General features: G+C 44.8%; 1 protein-coding gene across 7 annotated transcripts in view; it reads right to left on the bottom strand.

Moving 5' to 3' along the window:
- SLC35D4 (solute carrier family 35 member D4) overlaps positions 1-18279 on the bottom strand; it is a 642891-nt gene that overhangs the window by 192396 nt on the left and 432216 nt on the right. The gene's annotated exons all lie outside the window — the stretch shown is intronic.

Genomic DNA, 18279 nt, shown 5'->3' with positions numbered 1-18279 from the left:
ATCCATTGTGTTCAAAGGAAGAGAAACAGTTGGTAAAATCTATGTTGCCAAGCGTGGAGATAATCTTTTAGGTTGGCGTCAACAAAAAAATCTTGGAATTATTTTGAACCCAAATGCGCATGACCAGGTTATGCTAGTCACACAACAGGGTGATAATCAAGATATTGTTGGAAATTATCCTAGGGTTTTCAGTGGAGGACTTGGACTTCTTAATGAATTCAACCACAAAATAATTTTAAAAGACGAGGCAAAACCGATAGTACACAGAGTAAGGAAAGTGCCCAACCTCATGTTGAAACCTCTCCAAGAAGAAATCAACAGACTGCTTAATTTGGGAGTTATAGAAGAAATTGTGTCATTGGAATGGTTGGTTCCCATCGTTTTGCCCCCAAGGATAAAGGCAGTAAAATTAGGATGTGTGTGGACTTGAGAAGTTTAAATAACTGTATCTGGGTTGACAGCCCTTGCCAAATATTAAAAAAGCTGTCACAAAGTTGGGTGGTGCTTGCATGTTCAGTGTGATGGACGTATCATCAGCGTATCATCAGATTAGGCGCTTATAGATTTATCAGAATGCTATTTGGGTTGGCGAGTACTGCAGCATGTTTTCAGAGAGGGATGAAAAATGTATTAATTGGGATTGACTCTGTACTATTTTTTCAAGGCGATATACTTGTCTATGGGCAGGATAGAGTTAAACATGACGAGGTACTGTTCCATGTGCTGTCCAGATTAGAAGAACGTGGACTCAGTCTGAAAAGCGAGAAGTGTAAGTTCAGGGTTGGGTCAGTATCCATCTCTCGTGAGGGCATTAGCCCCAAATTTGATCTTGCAGAAGCGATATTAAAGGCACCAGCTCCATCAAACAAAGACCAAGTGAAATCTTTCCTTGGTTTATCTGAATATTACTCTAAGTTTGTGTATAACCTTGCAAGTGTAGTATAACCCTTAAGGTTACTGTTAAAAAAGGGTGTGGACTTCAAGTGGTCAGCAGATTGTGTCAATGCCTTCAACAAAGTTAAAGAGGAAATTGCGCGCATTCCAACTTTGGGACATTTTGATGTACATAAAAAGACTATCCTGACCACAGATGCCAGTGTGCAGGGTTTGGGTGCTGTTCTATCCCAAATGGTTGATGGCAGTGAGAAGGTCATTGGTTTCGCTTCCCGTTTATTGAAAGGAGCGGAAGAGCGTTACTCGGTGATCGAGCGTGAGGCGTTAGCCTGTTCTTGGACCATCAATCATTTTGGATTTTACTTGTGGGGTTTACCATTCCTGGTTGGGACTGACCACAAGCCCCTTGTACACAAGTTTTCTTGTAGGAATGTTGAGAGCACCACACCCAGCATTTAAAGGTGGGTCGAAGGACTCTGGGAATACAATTTTTCGGTAGAATATTCCGGCTGATTTTCACTCATGGATGTCCTTAGAAAAAAATACTTCCAGCAGCCCTGACTGCTCGGTTTCTTGGGTAAAGGAGTCGGCCCTTAATAAGGAAGAATGGAAAGTTTGTTCTGAGAGTGACAAAACAACAAAAAAACAGTTATGGAATTCGTTGTCAATGGTTGGCCCTCTTTGAATGATGTTCTCAGCTGTGCGAAAGGTTACTGGAATGTCAGAGATAAATTGAACATTTCGAATGGTGAGCTTTTTTGAGGTGAAAGATTAGTACCTGTATGATGAGAGAGAAAATAATCCATTTGGCGCATGAAGGGCATCTTGGTCGCAGCTTAACAAAGTCAAGAGTCAGGGAGTCCTATTGGTGGCCGGAGGTTGACCGTCAAGTAGAAGATGTGGTTAGGGGACTGTAATATATGTGCGGGGAATGATAAATCAAGAAAAGTGAGGACTACTCCCCTCTCGCCTGTGGCCATAACCGAATGTCCCTGGTCAAAACTTGCCATTGACAGTGTGGGTCCATTTGACAGATTGTCTCCCTCTGGAAGGTTTGTGGTTGTCCTTGTTGATTACACTTCTAAGTGGGTCTCTGCCTCCTGCATGAGTTCCGTTGTGACAAAGAATATCATTGAGTTTCTTAAAGATGCATTCACCTGTGAGGGCATACCTGATATTCTAGTCTCAGCTAATGGAGTGCAATTCACTTCTCAAGAAATGTTAGATTTTCTGAAAGACCTCTCCATCACTCATCACAAGACTGCCCTTTATTCTCCGCAAGCTAATGGCTTAGTTGAGAGCATGAATAGACTGGTCAGAGGCACTGCTCAGACTGCCCTAGAGACTAAATCCCCTCTCAAGCCCATCCTTAGAGAAAAATTATGGGCACACAGAAATACTCCCATCAGTGTGACTGGTTGTTCTCCGTTCAAAAAGCTCAAGGGTAGGGCAGCTAGTTCTAAATTAAATCCCTTATGGTTGAGTGTAAAAGATAGGGGCAGTGTAGTGAACAATTGGAGAGTGAAAAGGAACCAAGAAAATTACAAACGCAGGTTTGATGTGAAGATGGGTGAACGGAAATCTGTTTGGAAAGTGGGTGATCTTGTCTTTGTCAAAATGGCTGTTTGGTCTCCCAAAGGTGAAACAAAATATTTTGGTCCAAGACGCATCATCAAGGTAATGCATAATGTTATCATGCTCAGTGGTGGTGATGTTTGGAGCATGTCCTGTCTGTCAAAATGTACAAGGGAGGATGGTAGTGTGGGGCCTCAGGCTAGTCATTCCCAGTATAATGATGGTAAGGTCTAAACTAATCCATTTGCTCGCAAACATTGAGCAAGGAGATCACCATTTTATCTTCAAGATTACTATCTCAAGTAATGCTGTCAATTCCTTTCTGTTCTCACCTTTATACCCTATCTTCATTATTAGCCTGTAGTAGGGAAACAATGGTTCAGGTGTGGCCTAAAATGTCCAAATATAAAGTGATCCTGGGGAGAGCACTATGAATAGGGAGATAAGAAATGAGTTCCTGTAGGGAGCAGTAAACAATGTACAAGGGGACTTAGGTCAGTTTATGTCAAAGATTTATTTCCCCAAAAAATAGTATTCAGGTGCTCACATAATAAGTGAAACAAAGCGTGACGTGCAAAGTGATAGTGAAATTAAAATTACAGCATCGCATTGACAACAATTGTAGAAAACTCCTCCAAAACTTTTTACACAGTTTGAGGAGTTTATGTTGTAGGGGGTCAACGGCGTTTCGATCTCAAATGTTCGAGATCATCATCAGGACATATAACAGGTGATCAAGCTGAATTGGTTCAAAAATGCGGTGGGGTTAATTGACCAAGTTGCTAGCGTAAGATTTGCTGTCAAGAGCTTCACGTTGCAGCAAGGAGTGGATGAATTCACCAGGGTTAAGCGCTTATAATCTGCTTGTGATTAGCTGCACGTTATGAATTGGCTGAGTTGGCGGGGACAGATGTATGAATTAGGCGCAATGACTCAGAGCCGGAAGTTTAGTTAGTATCGAACCCGGTTAATTAATTCCGAAATCAGGGACGAAGAGCGGAGTGCGTCTTGCTGCTGTGGCTGCCTGCGTTGAGTGCGCACTGAGTCATTGCGCCTAATTCATACAGGCCACACCTGAACCATTGTTTCCCTACTACAATTAATCGCCCCAGGTTCACATATTGGGGTTCCCTTGTTTCTTTCAACATTCATTATTAGCCTGACATTTTTTCCCTCAGCACACTGTTGTATTTTGCAATGTAATTGTTCTTCTCCTTCTCCCTCTCTTCTCTTTTCTCCCCTCCTCATTATTATTGTAAAGGGAAGATGTGTTGTAACTTGCCTTTTCAGTTATAGTTCTTTTTGAAAATCTCAACTACATCAGCAGCAGAACGTTTAAACCGCAGAGAGTATGAGTCAGTTGCAGTGCCTGCTGTTGGTGTGGACTGTTTCGGTGGGTGTTAAATAAACCTCTTCTTGTAACAGACTGTAGAAGTTTCATTTTATTACAAGGAAATCCATCATCAGAGACATCAAATATTTAGATGTCAGCCTTCTATCCGTTCTGTCACTAAAGTGAATGAATGAATTAAATCTTATCATGCGCAAAACTTTGCCCAATGGGCGTCAAGGCGCCTAAGTCAAATACAAATAATCCAGCTTGTCAATCGGAAACAGCGAACTTTTATTCATACGCTTTGGTAAAATACCAGGTTTTAAGGGCCTTTTTAAACAAATCCAAAGAAGGGAGAGTCTTAACCTCAATTGGAAGAGAGTTCCAAAGCTTAGGGGCAACCACAGAGAAAGCTCTCGCTCCCCATCTGGCTAATCTAGTGCGTGGAACTACCAGTTGAAATAATCCAGCAGACCGAAGGGTTCTGGAAGGGCAGTAGCGAGTAAGCAAAGAGCCAAGTGCATTTTCGGTGTCAGCCACAAGAGCCCTGTAAGTGAGACATAGAATCTTAAAAAGAGATTCTATGTTGGACAGGAAGCCAGTGAAGATCTCTTCTAGCAACTGTAGCTGAAGATGCCAGAGGGAGGGCAGGAACAAAACGTGCAGCAGCATTCTGCACAATTTGCAATCTATGGATCAAGCATTTGTTGGATTCAGCATATAAGGAGTTACAGTAATCAAGCCTGGAGCCTACCAGAGCCACTGCAATCTGCTTCCGCGCCTGCAAAGAAAGATAGCTACGAATCCTATTTAGGGTTCTAATAACACCCCAACATGTGGCCACGGTCCTGTTTATTTGGAGCGTCATGGAAAGTGAGGTGTCAAAAACCACGCCGAGATTTCTGGCGGATAAGGAGGGGGTGGGGCAGATGCCAAGAGTAGTAGGCCACCACTCACTCGACCAGACGTCTAGATCTTTCCCAAAGACCAAAACCTCTGTCTTGTCGCCATTTAACTTTAGGGAGTTGATGACCATCCAATCTGCAACATGCTGCATGCATGACCTAAAGCCAATGGCGGATGTCTGGACAGAGGAATGGGCCAATGACACCATAATTTGGGTGTCATCAGCGTAGGACACCACCTCCATCCCCTGCGATCTTAATAGTCTGGCAAGGGGGGCCACATAGATGTTAAACAGGGTCGGACTCAGAGCCGACCCCTGTGGCACCCCGCATTGCAATGACTTGGCAGGGGAGAGGAAACTTCCAAGCTTTACTCGTTGTTCTCTATCAAGGAGAAAAGAGTCGAGAAGATTCAAAGCCGGTCCGGTAACCCCTGCCTCACTAAGCCGAGAAGTTAAGATGGCGGGAGACAGGGTATCGAATGCGGCTGTGAGGTCTAGGAGGACCAGTATTGTAGTTTGGCCACTATCCATCTTGCGTCGGATGTTATCGACTACTACCGTGAGTGCGGATTCAGTGCTATGATGCTTTCTGAATCCGTGCTGTGTATTATCAAGATACTCACTGGTCTCAAGAAAGGTGGAAAGATGAAAGTTGAGGTGTGCCTCCAATATCTTTGCAGGAGCCGGAAGCAGAGAGATGGGTCTAAAAATTTTAAGGACACCAGGGTCCAAAGAAGGTTTTTTGAGAAGTGGCTTTACAATAGCCTTCTTCCACACTACTGGAAAAGAGCCCTGAACAATGGACTTATTCATGACTTCCAGCATAGATGGCAAAATACTGTTTTTGCACTCCTTCAGAGTTTTTAAGGGTATAGGATCCATAGGAGAGGAGGATTTGATCTTATCAAGTAGGAGACTCAATCCTTCAAGAGATAGTAAAGGAAATTCCCTCAATAATTTGAGAGGCTCTTTACCCAGCGCATCTAACTTGGCTATAGCAACAGAAGTATCCTTATCCAAGGACTGACTTTGGGCTTCAAGAGACAGATGAATGTCCAGGATTTTATTGTGGAAGAAGTCCGAGATGTTATCACATAGATCCTGGGAGCTCACTACAGGATCAGGAAGTTGAAGAGAGCAAAGGGAATCGGCAATTTTAAAAAGCTCCCTAGATGACGTTAGGGAGCCTGTAAGGTTAGAAAAATACTCTTGCTTCTCCAGTATGACTCTCTGTTTGTAGTTCAGCAAAGCGGATTTGTGAGCTACTCGATCTTCCAGATCCCAGGACTTCCTCCATCTTCTCTCGCTACTTCTACAACCCTGCCTTAAGAGTCTAAGATGGTCGGAAAACCAGGGAGCAGTAGGTTTCTGACGGACTGCATATCGCAGGGAGGCGGGGGCAAGCTCCTCCACCGCACTAGAAATAGAATACATAAGTTCCTGTGCTGCATCATTCGCAGTCTTCGAAGAGAAAGATTCAGAGAGTCGGATATAGGGGACAATAGTGTCATCAGTGATATTTCTGTAGTTTCTCCTAAGGGTGAATGATGTGTCATTATGATTAATTAAAAACTGGGCGGGGAGGGCAAATTCAAGAGGTATTGCAAGGTGATCCGTCCAGACTAGCGGCAAAGGCGAGCCCGTAGATAACCTGGAATCACTCGAGAAAACCCCATCAAGGATATGACCAGCCTTATGTGTAGGGCTGCTAACCAGCTGAACAAGGTCACAAGCTTCGAGTGACTCGGTTAGTGTTAAAGTATCCTTTGAGTTGACATCATCGAGATGAAAATTAAAGTCACCCAAGATGGAAAGGGAGGGTTTTCCGAAATAGGGTTCCAGGATTCTGAGAAGGTCTGAAGGAAAACTCGCCCTAGGGCCAGGTGGTCTGTATATAAGTATTCCAGTAAAAGAAACGGATGGTGCACACAGAATTCAGAAATAAAGTGCCTCAAAACTATCTCCAGGAAGAGACAGGGGTTTAATAGAGCAAGAGAGCGAGGATTTAATGAGAACAGCAATTCCTCCGCCTCTGCGCAAGAATCTATCCTGTCTATGAAGAAGATAGCCATCAGGGATGGCCAAAAGAAGATCGTGACCGGAGGTATCCGAAGCCCAGGTCTCCGTAATAAAGACCCAGTCTGGCTGTCTTTCTTCAACAAAGTCATGGAAGGCAATATTGTGCTTAATCAACGATCGCGCGTCAATTAAAAAGCCAGTTTTATGTGACAATGCAGATAAACATCCCGTGCTTAAGTGAGATCTAATGGGGCTTGAAGCAGCGTAACAAAGGGAAACCTTACATGACACACATCGCTGGAAGTACGCGCACTCATCAGGTGAGAGACGATGAAAGCATCGTTGCACTGGGGGTCTAAGGGCCATGAGTTCAGCCGGAGAGTAGCGCCTAGGCATCTCGTAGAATGGTAAAGAAGGGTCAGCCGAGTCCAGCCCGCCCTGCAGCACGTCCTCAGCGCGGACGGGCGCAGACGGGCTGAACTCAGGCGTAACTCCGGCGGAAGTCCGGCGATCCCGCTGCGCGATGACGCTGCGCGAAGGCATGGCTGCCATTTATGTTGGTCGAGCCTCCTGAATGAGGACTAGACCGCGATGTGGCTCACCCCTCACCCAATATGGCCGCCAACGAGACAATGGCGAGGGACCCGCGAAATGCGGTGTGTTTCAAATTACTGTGCGGGTAAGATGACAGCATGCAGGTAAGCGGGCCAGCCGTAATTAAAAACAGGGAAAAAAAATCAAACCTAAATATAACTAAAACGACAGAACGAGGGATTTAAAATATGCGAGAGCAACAGAGTAACAGCACGCTGCACGCAGATAAGCCAAGACTGAATGCTAACTCACCTCAGTTTAGCCTGCCCTTTACAAAAGTTACAGAAATTAACAGTTTAGCATGAGAGTTGAGGTGCTACATTTAAAATGTCAATACATTTCTTTCTAACGTATTATTGAACTCCAAGCTAATGAAGCACTTTCACCTTCTTCCATACTCAAGAGGCACTGATAAAAGAAGTAATCCAACACAAGGGTTAACCAGACATAAAGACTAGGAACCAAGATTATATAATGTATACACAAAATCAACTTAAAAAAAATGTGAACAACATTTCAACCGTGCGTGGATAAAATGTTCACCCAAGAAAAGGAAAAAATCATCAAAGTATATTGCCCAATCAGCAAGGAACAGATTCTTATCAATAGATTTATTAGCAGGTATGCTATATAATGAAATTCAAGTACCCGGGGAAGTGATCACACAATGCGAAAAACGTGATGAAGTGATGTGTGTATACAAAGAAGAAAGCAGATACCTAATACTGCCGGATGGGGCAGTTCTTCTAAAAGAAATTCCCTTACACTTGGAAGCACATTAAGATATTCGGACACAAGACTAAATAGTCTACCTCTCAAGGCCCAGAAATTATAGGAACCCCTTCCGGGTTGGAATTATCACCGGAACTAAGAGACTACTTGAAATGGACCTCAGCCCTGAAGAAGTCATGGGGTAATCCCCTGTAACAGCGATGAAACACATGTTGGCTAAGAAGGCTTAAGATCGTGAATTAAAGACAAGCATCATTGTGATATTTTATGACACTTTATGCATTTACTTTTAAACGTGAGCAGAGGATTTAGTAGAGTGGTCTGCTGGCCACACACGTGGGGATTTGGTGGTTTTTCCCTACCTTATGCACCGTGACAGATTACCTTCCATAACTGATTTGTACTTGTGATAGACATTAGAGCGCCATTTTGCCTATTGCTGACCACCGACTGTATACCTAAGAAAACAGATGACCCTGTACTCAGGGAGATATATAAAAGGAGTTCAGTGAGTCTATATGTATTCAAGTGGATAGTGTTTCGACCTCAAAATTGAATGGGAGGTCATTATCAGGACGTTGCAGAGCACTAAGGTACAGGGCCAAAAGGTCCCAAGCTGGGTAGTGGTAAATAAAGGGCTAAGCAGGAAGTAGTAGATCTGCAAGATGGGTGACGCAGTCGTGATAACCAGGCAGCATCTCAGCAGGCGAGTAGCTTAGGGGTTCTCGGAGTAGTGAATGAGATATATGTTGGTAAGGATCCCCGAGTCAGGCAATAGTCCAAGTAGGCCCTGAAGGAGAAGTAGAACTGAATACGATATCCTCAATGTGCGGCAGTTCTCATTTGGATCGGTTCTTTGCATCTGTACCGTTAGTGAATTTCAGTGGTTTTACATGTGTGATCCGGAACCATCACTTAGTTTACTGTTTGTTTTTAAACTAATTTTATTGATTTTGGGTAGAAAATACAGTGTCCAAGCGACATGGGACATACACAGCATGATAAAATAAATCTGATGCAATCATTAGTCCCCATCTCCTCTATGACTTATTTTTAAACTGTTGTTTTTTTCAGTGAATTTTATGATGTACTTAATTTACACCCAACCCCGGCAGCACACGGCCTTGGCCATTAGAAGTCACAGGTGGACTTAGGCACCCCAACACACAGTGGACATGCGACCCTCGGTGTGCACCGACTTCGGCTATGCCCTCGACCCATACTATTTTTTTCTACACAGATTTTCTATATTTCCTTTTTCATGGTTCCTTTTAAATTACCACTAAAGAGGCCTGTTTTCAAAAATTATAAAATGTTTTCAGTCTATCATACACTCAATCAGCATTTGTAAAGTGAGGCACTGTCCCCCCTAGAGGTATCTGTGCACTGGGTGTGTGGGGTCTGCATCGAAAAGCCAGGTCTTGAGTTTCTTTCTGAAGTCCGCCAGGGATGGTGCTGTTCGAAGTTGGAGGAGCAAGTCGTTTTAGGCCTTGGCGGCAATGTAGGAGAAGGAGCTGCCCCGTGCAGCTGCGACATATGCAGGGAATGCGTGCAAGGGCTAGTGAAGTAGAGCGCAGGTGTCTTGCGGGTAGATGGAAGTTGATTCAGTGGTTGATGTAGGCTGGTCCTTGATCGTGTAAAACTTTGTACGTGTGCATGAGGATCTTGAACTAGTATCTCTTCTGGATGGGGAGCCAGTGAAGGTTTCTGAGGTGGGGGGTGATGTGGATCCGTTTGGGGAGGTCCAGGTTGAGTCTGGCTGCAGCATTCTTTATGGTCTGGAATCTTCTGAAGAGCTGGGTGGAGAGATGCCAGCGTAGAGTGCATTGCCGTAGTCAAGGTGGCTGGTGACGAGGACCTGAGTGACAGTCTTTCTGGTGTTGACTGGAATCCAACTGAAGATTTTGCGGAGCGTGCGGAGGGTGTAAGAGAAGGAGGAGGCAACTGCGTTACATTGTCGTTTTAATGGTCAGTTCTCTGTCAAGGGTGATGCCCAGATTGCGTGACTGGTCTGTTGGCATGGGTGTAGGTCCAAGTTTTGCTGGTCACTAGCTGTGGTCCCATATGGATGTGTTTTTCCTGAAGATCCGTACTTCTGTCTTGTCGGAGTTGAGTATGAGGCAGTTGGCTCTCATCCAGTTGGCTACATTGGTCATGGCGTCTCGGTAGTTTGTTCTGGTGCTGGAGGGGTCTTCGGTGAGCAAGAGGATAAATTGAGTGTCGCCTCATTATGAAATTATATTGAGGCTGTGGGGTATGACGATGTCTGCGAGGGGGGTCATATAGGTGTTGATCAAAGTTGGGCTGAGGGATGATCCTTGGGGTACACCGCATATGATGTTCTTGGGTTTGGAGGTTAAGGGAGGCAGCTGGATGCTCTGTGTATGTCCTTTAAGGAAGGACACAATCCACTTGAGGGTGTTTTGCTGTATGTCGATGTAGTAGAGTTTGTTGATGAGGGTGTGGTGGGATGCATTGTTAAATGCAGCAGAGAGGTCGAGGACGATCAGGGCTATAGTCTCTTCACGATCAAGGAGGGTTCTGATATCTGTGGCAGCGATCAGCCCAGTCCCCCTGCTGTGGTTGGCACTATATTCTGGTTGAGAGGCGTCCAGCAGGTGGTTTTGTTCCACGTATTCGTGAGCTGTTTGTTGATGGCCTTCTCGAGTACTTTGGCAGGGTAAGGAGGAGGGTTGCTTTAGGAGGGGTCTGATCTCTGCATGTTTCCATCTGTCCGGAAAGGCTGCAGTGGTGATGGAGGTGTTGATGATGATGGCGATTTCAATGCAGATTTGGTTGCTTCCAAGGTTGAAAAGACGGTGAGGGTAGGGTATGGTGGGTGCCCCGGAGAGGAGGGATGACATGATGACCGTGGTGGTCTGTGCGGTGAGTGGAGACCATGTAGAGATTTTTCGGCTGGTGTGCGCTGGTAGGCTGAATCTGCTTATATTGAGGAAAATGTGTTGGGTGTCGAAGTTGTTGTAGATGGTGGCAATCCTCCTATGGAAGTAGTCTGAGATGGTGTCGCAGAGTTCTTGGATGGGGTGGATTGTGTTCTCTGTGACTGCTGGGTTGGGGAATTCCTTAACTATTTTGAATAGTTATTTCGGGTGGTTGGCGGCTGTGTCGATGTGTTCTGTGATGGCTGCTCAGAGGGGTTCCTTCTGGAGCGCCATTGTTTCTCAAGTCAGTAGCAGTTGCACTTGGTGGTTCTGAGATCTGGGGAGTACCAGCCGGCGTGTTTTGAGGTTTTATTGTTTTTTGTTGCTTTCATCTGGACAACTCAGTCGGGGCATTTGGTGATCCATGCAAAGAAGTTCTGGATGGTCTTTTCTAGGTCTGATTAAGCTTTGGGTTGTGTGGTGCTGAGGGCCTGAGTCCACTGAGTCTCTGTTACCTTGCTCCAGCTGCGGTGGGAGGAGCTGTTATGTTTGGTGCTGGTGTGCTGAGCGCTGGTGAAGTGAACAATGGTGTGGTCAGACCAAATGAGTTTGTGACGTGGCTGAATTTGACTCTGTCGCTGAAGGTGAAACGAGGGTTGAGTGTGTGTCCAACTTTGTGCGTGGGTTCAGAGACCAGTTGAGTGAGTCCGATGTTCTTCAGGTTCTCCAGGTTCTTCAGGAGGTAGTGGAATTTGTGTAGTTGGGGTCCTCGAAATTGAGGTTGCCGAGTAGGACGTAGCGGTATGAGTCTATGGCTAGGGTGGCGATGAGGTTGGAGATGGCGCCGCAGAAAGCCAGTCGAGGTCCCGGGGATCTGTAAACTGGGGTTCTCTTATTGTTGACTATGCGTCGGTTTGTAGTCTGTAGTCTAATGTAATAGTTTGCGATTTTGGTAGTATAGCTTCATCATGCGTGATTACATAGGTTGATTTTTCAAAACCGTTCCACGCCTCAGCTCCACAAACCAGAACTACCATTGGCACCATTACCAGGGAGACCATGTGTCTAGCAAAGCAATATGATGGAAGATGGGAGGTTAACACCTGTGCATATGCATAGCTGCTGCATTCATGTACAAATCACAAGCGCTCCCTTTTCCGAATGATTCTCACTGCCTCAAACGAAAAAATGCCAATTTGTCGGGAAGTGGGCCGGAGCTCAGTTTTCAAGTAGGTAAGCAAACGTTTGACTCCCGGCAAAAAGACTCGAGGCAGCAAGCACAGTTCATCAACTGCCTGAACACACAAGACTGAACAGCGAAATGAAAAACAGACGCTAATTTGTCCGAATGCGTCCCTCGAGTCTCTGGTTTTTGGCCGCTCTCCATGCGTGGCTCACCTTCAAAACAAACGTCTCTACACTAAGCTGCCGCTTCCTTCCTTCCTTGGAATTGCCTGCGATGGAGTACAAATCAGCTTGTCTTCTGCACACCATCGTCGAGCTTTGCCAACAGAGGTGCCTTTCGAGGTGTTCTTCAGCAAGGAGACGCGCGCGCGTCACCAGGGGAAACAAACGGCTGCTGGTCACACACAGGAAGCGGCGGAGGGAGGCTGGAGCCACGCACGAGACGCACCGTCATCATCACCTCTGCACTTAGAAGAGAGATTCCTTACAAATTGAATGAGGGGAGCGCACACCCACGCGGAAGTGAGCTACTGTGGGGTTAAGCACAATCTATGGGCAAATAGCGACAATTACACACTAAGTGTACCTGCACTTCTCAAGAGACACGTAATACCTTTAATTGGAGAATACCGGAACTTGTCAGAAATAAGCAGGTACTCTGCTACAGAGTACCTACACTTCTATTTTTACATTTCAAGTACTGCACACTGCTTTAACAACAATGCTCTTATTTCGTACCAATCCCTTTGATAATTCAACTCAAAGTACACCAAGAACATGCATTGCACTGTACTTATGTAAACGTCCACTCCCTTTCCATTTAAAAAAATAAAGAATTACAGCACAATGATTAAGAAAATGGAACGATAATCTTTTTTCTACATTTTTCATTTACATTCTGAGATCTGGTTGAAAATTGCATACACCATGAAGTGTAGCCATGCTCTTTTTTGCAAGGGTTAGCGCTGCCAGGCCTCTGCCGCAAGGACATGATCCTTTCTTACACCCTGTCAGCCATCACGAAGACAGAGCAGGCAAACAACATATTTAGTAGAACTAGGTAGGGATTCAACAGAAAACAATAACAGACTAAAACAGGGATGCTTTGTTCCACAAACTCTGTTAAGTTTAGTTCCTAACAAGCTACTACCTTCACTTGCTAAAACTGTTTTAATTCCACCCAAGATTGGCAGGCTTTAAAATCAAGATTTTGACATTCAGTCCCTAAAATAAGAAGCAGATATATGTCATGGAAATGCAGATCAGATAGGCTGTGCAGTCCAGATGTTATGGGTTGACTTTTTCTCACAGTGTGTGGCACAAATGGAACTTTGAAAGCAGCAACAAAATGCCCTCTTGAGTGGCCAAGGCATAAAGAATTACACTTCTCTTTTAGCAGGCCATACAGCTCTTCATTATTTTGCTGCTGGGAAAAAAATATCTATACAGCTTTGTGAAACGGTATTGCCTTAAGATTTTCCTTTTCTGGTCATGTGATACCAGTTTAGCACAGCCTGTTTCATCATGTGTCGCCCGTTGGCAGTGTCCTCCTGTAGTGCTAGTAAACCTGGCTCAATATTGCTCCTCAATTAATGATGGCAAGTGAATGCGCGTCCCCAAATAAAGTCGGTAGGAATCTCCCACACCCTCAATGCCATGACCCACTACTGCACATGGCGTCCACTTCTGCCCCCTCCTTATATCACGAGTAGGTACTGACTGATGAGCTTCAATTCATAACTAACATCTTATTGACACCTTAAGCGTGCTTTGTAAGGGTGGTACTTCAGAAGAGAGCTGTTGGGGGGGGGCAGGGACGAGTAGGCTGTGCGCATGCTGATCGAACCACTTCTAGGGCATCACCATCCTCATGTTCCCTCAGACGAAGCAGAGGATACCTATACTTACGGTTTTAGCTGAGTCCCAAGCCAGATGTCTCTGTCATGGGCCGCAGACCAATCCCTGGAGAGGATGTTTGTTAATTAGTCCGATGTTCCTATCTGGCACCCTTCCTAATCTCTTCCCTCCACCCTCCCTAACCTTCTTTTTCTCTTACCCTCCATTGACATGCATGAGTTTAAAGATCCCTAATATCCTTTTTGATCTTAATCATAGGACAGGTGACCTACAGACTGTTCACCATTGGATGGCAAAATTGTTTCCTTTTTGTCTGTTGCGTGTCCTAAGCATATCCTCCAATTTAGAGAACTTGTTGTATTTATGCATGCATCCTCCATTGAGAATTTTAATAAATAAATGTTGCAAAAAACCAACAATGGTAATGTGTTTGGGGGTCTTGTATTTTTGGTGCTCGGGTACATTGAGACTGCTGGCTTGGGATGCGGCTTCTTCGAGACATACAGGGTCTGCTTGCATTATTGAGGACTTGGGAAACAATGTGAGTCAAGATTGCCAGCGCTACATAGATGCTCTCATTCTGCAGGAGGAGCACCGTTCTTTTGTATCCCTCAAAGGCCTACATGAGCACGAAGTATTATCAGTTGGTTGCGTGCAATTCACCACGCTCAACTTGACCAACTATGGCGGTCAGGTATCCAGGCAAAATGCGACCCAGGGGCATGGGAGATAGATTGGCCGGAGCTTCACCCATCTCCGATGGTCCCCCTGGAGTACTTGAGATCAGGGCTTTGAAAAGAAGTTGGACTGGCTCTATTAGTGCTAGAAGGGACTAAAGTGCTGGATCAAATGAAGTTGAGCACTGGGAGTGTCAGTCTGCTTTACTGGGAACACGAGGACATGCCTGCCAAAATTACCTGTACTCACCTACTTTTAATGATAATATAATTTATTTTCGGATAGGATCACTATATTTCTGCATCCATGCAAGAACGTCACAGAGGGGGTTTGTGCCAATTTGAGTACACTGAGGGCTGGCGCGCCAGCTGCTGCAGACAGACAGTGGCGCAAGAATCATGGAATAAATCTAAAGCATAATAAGCGTCCAGAGTTAGGAGAAGAGAGTGAAAAAGCATGAAAAATGGAGGAAACAGGCCCTGGACACTGTGTAGGCAGGCAGAAAAGAAGAAAACTACTGAGGCAGCAAGCCCATGTAAAACCAATGGCCAAACCCATGGTATAAAGCATGCAAAGCTTTAACTGATCATGATTTTGTCGTCTCGCCACCTGTAGATCTAGTACTCACAAGTTGCACATAAGAGAATGTTAAAACGTGAGATCAATAAGCAAATCCATGTTTGTTTCAAACTTTCAAGGACTGTTTAAAGGACATCTGGAAATCTATATTCGACATGGAAGAAATATATACAGATTTGTTCAGGTTGTGGGCCCCTAGAATGGGACATTTCTAGATGCACGTAATGGGGAAAAGAGGGAGCATGTCAGATCCAATATGGCGGTTCAAGGGGACTTAGAGGTTACTGGGCTTCAATCATGGTGGTTGACTCTTTTTTCCATTGATGTCCTGGTGCCAGCCCTAATATGGGCCCTGATAACTAAGCTCCTAGTACACCCCTTTATCCCTCGGGAAAGCGGGGTGATTGGGTCAAGGCTTGCTGAGGCAAGAGGTATGATGTGAGATACTCATACCTCAACAATCAACATAAACATTACTCATTAAATGAATGCTTAGTCAGTGCTTTGGCATTAAAAAAAGAAAAAGTTATTTATTGCACCAACTACTCAGTAGGGGGACAGGATCTCTTAATTCTATTTTAAAGGCAAGGCAATTCTAAAATACGAAATTAGTAAGCAGGAAAAAGTGGACAGGTGCAGGCTCACAGGGTGAAAAGTGAACGGATTCGTGTTTTTGGGATCTGTGGGCCAGTCTTTAGCTTGTGCATCCTGATTTTGTGGCTTATGCAAGTTAAGGATAATGTCTGCAGCCTCACTCAGGCTCGAGGGAGGTCAGGCCTTCTGTGTTACCAGGTATGCTGTAGGGGGTCGCCAGTCGCAAGGTCTCTGCATTCGCGTTTGAGTCCACCTCTAGCTTCACTTTTCTTCGGGGCTGGGTGGCTGTTCCAGAGAAGCCACGGTCTCGCAGAGGAGCAGTTACAGTTCACAGAATGGTTCAGTGCCAAACAAGCCCATTGCCCGAACAAAGGTGTCCAGCCCACCCACAAATATTGAGGCAAATTACAGGGTCAGAAGTCCTGGAGCAAAGATTGACAGTTGTAATCCTTTTTTATAGTATCTTTGCAGATATGGTTTGCTTATTCCACATTTGCTGCCCAAGAACTAGTTTGAGGTGGTTCATTCACTTTTTGTATCCGTCTTGCCTACAGTAGACTCACTTTCCAGCTGATGATGGAAGTCTAAAGTGGATGAAACCTAAACACAAGCATGAACAGGAGAGAAGCCTTTACACCTGACATTCTTCAGCCTTTTAGAAGCCGCTCTTCTGAGGAAAAAAAGGGGCAGGCCCTGAAAAAGGCTAACTCTGCACGTCAGAGCAGACTGCTGTCTCCAGACTCTGCACACTTTCCATCTAATCGAATGAAAGTGCTCTAGAAAGGAGAAAAAAGGCAGTGCAGAGCAAAACGTCACTTCTACACATTTAAATGAAGCCCTGTCTCCATTCTCCCACACTTCAGAGTCTGTGTTCACACAAAAGCTGCAGGAATGCTAGCAATACACAATGCTTGTGTGTCAGGATACCTCCAACCTCCTTATTGTACAGTATGCAGTGGCATAGCAAGCCAAGATGCATTCAACTGAATAACACTAATCTAGTTCACTCACCTCACTGACAAATACTACCATTTACCTACACAACAAACATGAACAATCCAGGCACACAGGATGTAGCAATGGACTTGCTACAATAGATTTAGGCAGAGCGTGAGAGGTCAGTAGGCCACTTGCCCAGTGCAGAGTACAGGGGAAAAGACTTGCTGTAGGACTGTGATTAAAAACACATTCTGTCACGATTAGTAAGCTGATGTTAGGCGACAAGCGGGACAGCAGGCAATCTTGATGAGAAGCTCACAGCCCAAAGAGCTCTGTGAAAAAGTAGTTTGAGATGTTCCACTTGAGCCATACTGATAATCCGGAAAACCACTAGAGAGTATGTCCCAATTGAACAATTCCCATGCAACGTGCACGTGTGGGTCATGGTGGGAAACCAGCACAGGAAGACAAGCACTGGGAGAATGGTTGTGAAGGATGATCAACCCAGATGCAATGCATTCCATTATTAGTGTGGTTTAATTAAAAAAGCCCAATTGCCCAAATCAATTAACAGCAATTAAAATCAAGAAAGCAAGACAGACATCATTAAAATCACATCCAAGAAAGCCAATATCAAGGTTGCTTAATCACTGTAGCCGTCTTTTTTTATTATTTATCTCGGACTTAAAATGCAGTTCTGTCAGATTTTTGTCAGCTCCTTGGAGATATTCCCCCTAACACACCACAAAGACTCTTGTAGTGTATCCCTTGAAAGTAGCTGTATGAGAGGGACCATATATTTACAAAACAGCTGAGTGGAGAGACGGAAAGCATGCCTCTACCCCAACTAGCCCCTGTTCTTATCTGCATGGCCCCATTTCTGGGAGCAGAGTAGGCACTCATTGTTCAAATGGTACAACATGTGGAGGTGCACATTCTCTCATTGTAGGCACGGTTTGCCCCACAGCTGCCTGAGTGGCCTATTGCTAGTCATACAAAAAAATAAAAAAACATATCCTCTGCTTTGGCTCCACCCAGGGGTGCATTTCTCTCTCTCCTCATGCTGTTGGCTGTTTAATGCATCATTTTGCATCCTATTGAGTACTTGCATTGCAATGGATAATGGACTATTTTACATCTCAAAAACACTCTGAATCATTACACATACATTCTTAATCTCACATGCATTGCGTATAGAAAACAATCCTTCCTGGAACTACCAACAAAACATGCCCCTCGGTGGTCAATAAAACATGGGTCAAATAGTCACAGTAGGAAAGGTCTTGAATTTTGTCCAAGAGGACATGTTAGTGACTGTTGTAGGAAAGCCTCCTTGATACCAGCAACAGCAGGTGTGGCGCGTTTCTTGGAGGAATCATAGAAAAATTAAAACAGACTGAAGACTTACATGTTCTTCTTGGTGCGTTACTGTTCCAACCATTCCAGCTACCAACACTGTCACTTACACCCTTTTGGATATGCTGTGCAAGAGAATCACTTCATGTGTTCTA

The sequence above is a fragment of the Triturus cristatus genome, chromosome 5_1, assembly GCF_964204655.1.
Source record: "Triturus cristatus chromosome 5_1, aTriCri1.1, whole genome shotgun sequence".
NCBI lineage: Eukaryota > Metazoa > Chordata > Amphibia > Caudata > Salamandridae > Triturus > Triturus cristatus.
This window is presented reverse-complemented; position numbering and strand designations above follow the sequence as displayed.